This window comes from Papio anubis, chromosome 3, assembly GCF_008728515.1.
Source record: "Papio anubis isolate 15944 chromosome 3, Panubis1.0, whole genome shotgun sequence".
NCBI lineage: Eukaryota > Metazoa > Chordata > Mammalia > Primates > Cercopithecidae > Papio > Papio anubis.
Genome location: NC_044978.1, coordinates 109,522,667 through 109,526,425, shown reverse-complemented (window position 1 = coordinate 109,526,425; position 3,759 = coordinate 109,522,667). Strand labels below are relative to the sequence as shown.

At 39.5% G+C, this 3,759-nt stretch overlaps 1 pseudogene; it reads right to left on the bottom strand.

Moving 5' to 3' along the window:
- Positions 1 to 706: 706 nt before the first annotated feature.
- LOC116274236 lies at positions 707 to 3,558 on the bottom strand (annotated as a pseudogene).
- Between the last annotated feature and the right edge of the window lie 201 nt (positions 3,559 to 3,759).

Here is a 3,759-nt window from a genome sequence, read left to right as displayed (position 1 = left end):
TGTCATTTTGTTCATTCTTTTTCAGTTGTTTTGTAGATTCTTTATTCCTTTCTTCCTCTCATCCTAGCATCCTATCTTCCTTTATATTTAGGTGATTTTCTATAGTGGTATGCTTTGATTTCTTACTCGTTCTATTTTATATATCTACTCTATGTTTTTGCCTTTTATTACTATAAGAATTACATAAAACATCTTATAGTTACAACAAGTTAAGCTGATAATAAATGAACTTTGATTACATTTTAAAAAAATGTACATTTTTACTCCATCACCCCACATTTTATGATTTATGTCACAAATTCTATTTTAAATTGTACAACTCTTAATGAATCATTGCAGTTATTTTTTAATTGTTTTATCTCTTAACCTTCATACTTCAGACAGAAATGGTTTATGCACCGCCTATATGTTTTCATTTTACTAATTACCATGCTTTTCTTTCAGCTGAAATAACTAAATAACTCCATTTAGTTTTTCTTTTCTTCCTTTCTTTTTTTTTTTTTTTTTTTTTTTTTGACAGGCTCTTGCTCTGTCACCCAGGTTGGATTGCAATGGCATAATTTTGGCTTACTGAAAACTCTGCCTCCAAGGTTCAAGCCATTATCATGCCTCAGCCTCCTGAGTAGCTGGAATTACAGGCGTGTACCACCACACCTGGCTAATTTTTGCATTTTTAGTAGAGACAGGGTTTTGCTAATTTGGCCAGACTGGTCTTGAACTACTGACTTCAAGTTATCTGTGTGCCTTGACCTCCCAAAGTGCTGGGATTATAGGTGTGAGCCACCATGCCAGAACCTTTAGTGTTTCTAAAAAGACAGGTCTGTTGGTGATAAATTCCCTCTGATTTTGTTTGTCTGGGGACATCTTTATCTCTCCTTATTTCTGAAGAATAGTTTTCCTGGTTGAAATATTCTTGATTTACAGTTTAAGTGCAGCACCTTGAATATATTATTCCACTCTCTCTTGGCATGCAAAATTTCTTCTGAGAAATCTGCTGTTAGCATTATTACAACTCTTTTATATGTGATTTGCATATTTTCTCTTACTGCTTTCAGGATCCTCTCTTTGTCTTTGGTTTTTGACAATATGCTTTGGTGTAGTCTTTGAATTGAAACTGTTTGGAAACTTTTATCTTGTGGTAACTGGATTTTTATACCCTTCCCCAGATTTGGAAAGTTTTCTGCTATGATTTTTTAAAATAAGCTTTATGCACTTTTGTACTTTTCTTCTTTTAGAATTCCTGTAAGTTGAATATTTGTTCTTTCGATGCTGTCCTACAGATTCCATGAGCTTTCTTTATTCCTTTTTATTTTTCTTCCTCTGACTGTATATATTTCAAGAAACTGTCATTTAGTTCAGAGATTCTTTCTTTTGCTTTTTAATGTCTTATGTTTCTACCATTGCTTGTACCCAAAATATGCAAAGCTCCAGTAAATGATTTTTTTTTTTTTTTTTAAAGAAAGGCTCCTCAAAGAAAAAGTATAAACTCTCATCAATTTCTTTCCTTTGTGGAGTGAATTGCCTGCTGTAGAAATTAAGGGGTGTTTTGTGAGTTGCCCAGCTTTCTTGAGGATCTCTCCATTTCTTCAGTTCTTCCTCCCATGAATTCTTTGTTGGAAGGTGTCAAAGGTCTATCAGAGATGCACTGAAGTCAGGACAAACAGTGGCAATCTGCTAGCAATCAGCCAATCTGGAGTTCACTCCCACTGACTATTGATTAAGGCCTGGAAAGCTGGGATGATTGTGTGCTTTCAGCACAATGCAGGCTGGTCTGACCACCCCTCAGCCCTGGCCAGTGGGAGGATAATGGGCACAGGCTATAGCAGGCTTGAGGTAAATGCTGGCTCTCAGTGCAAAGACAAAGAAGGGCAAGTCCTGTTTAACTGGGATGGCTCTGCTGCTCCCCATGCTGTCCACGTGACTCCCCAGGCCTTTTTTTCTCTCTTTCTGGGTCACTCCGTATTCAAGAGGTGAAAGGGTTGGACCGGCACTTGGACTGCTTATGATTAGGCATAGGCTTGTTGGCAGTGGAAGGAACATCAAGCCAAAGTTTCTTCTGGCTGGTGCTGGGAGTTGATGGGACAGAGAAGAAATAGCTCCTTGTGACAACAATCTTCTGGTCAATGTCCTAGAAGACCCTCTCCACTTTTAGCCCGTGTATAGTACACATCTCATAGTACATGCACCACTTTAGGTCATTAGAGGGCTTCCTCACCCTGGTGTTATCAATGACCTTTGAGTTAGTGGAACTTATAGCATCCTGGGTTCCCATCAGAACTAGAAGAATCTCCCTTGTGTTCCGATAGCTGGCCATTCAACTGTAGTAATGGTAAACAGTCTGCAAACTTACCTCATTCTCCAAGGTGCGGAAAAACATAACAACATCCACCTGCATGCAAACTATGCCTTCTAGGAGCCCCTCTTCATCTCTAATGAGCAGCAGATAGCCCTAGAAGTCAACATCAATCTCTTTCTTAAAATTGCCACCTTCAGGAGACTCCACCTGGACATATGTGCCCATCAGGTACTAGTGTGATAGGAAGTACCAGTTTATATTCTTTAACAAACTGGAAACAGGTTTCTACCTTTAACACTCTATTTTACATTTTCACTTCATTCTGTTTTTTTTTTTCCAGAATTTCTGTTTGTTCCAGAAATTCGGGAAATATCTATCTAATCTATCTATCCATCCATCCATCTATTTATATAAGATAATATATATGTTTTATATATATATATATAATCTTGTTAATTTCTAATCTTAGAACTTTTTGTTTTTGTAATTTTGTTGAATCATCTATCGGCATTTTTTAAAAAGTTTGCTGTGTTTTTAAAAACAATTATTTAAACATTTGTCAGGCAGTTTATATAGTGTCATTTCTTTGGAGTCAGATACTGGGAATTATTGTGTTATTTTGGTGGTGTTATGTTTCTTTGTGTGTGTGTGTGTGTGTGTGTGTGTGTTTTCTTCGTGGATTTTTGTTGCCTTATTTTAATGTCCGGCATTTTACAGGCTAGTTTTTACAAGGAAAGACCTTCCCCTTTGGCGTGGATGGATGCAACGGCACGTGCTAGATATGTTGTGGTGCTCTGGCACCTGTGTGGACACAGGTGTAGTCTGTGTGTAGCTCTGTCAGTTGAGGTTGGTGTTGATGAAGATTGCAGGGATCTTCAGGCACCAATGCTGTGGATGTCTTCAGCGGTAGCAAGGGTTGTTGGGGTCTTTAGTGGCAGTGGCTTCTAACATCCTCCCAATCAATTATTCTCCCACTGGGAAAGTTGTGACTGATGTGGCCCCTCTTGGCATTGGGTCTCACTTACAGGTTCACTCCTGGTGGCAGTAGCACCTGGTGTCTTTGATGAGTGGTGTCCATTGAGTAGCCACACAGCTGAGGCCTGAAGTATAGGCCTGCATGGAAGACTATAACACTGGAGAGCCAGGTCTGTATTGGCACTGACGTCTAGGACACAGGCATCCCTCCTACTGCATTGGTAGCAGTATGCAAAACATGGATGTTTGTGAAGTAATGAGGGAGCCAAGAACAGGAACTCAGGCATGAGCAGTATTAGAAAGGGTCTGGTGTCCAGGCAGGAACTAGTTTTAGTGGCAACTGAGCTGGTGCCTGGAGTTTGGCACATGCAGCAAGAACTTCTCTCCGGAACACATAGTGCAAACTAGCGTGCTATGACAATGGCCCTGGTGTCTGAGAGATAGGTTGGTTCACCACAGACACAGAGCCTAGTTTGATAGTGTGGGCA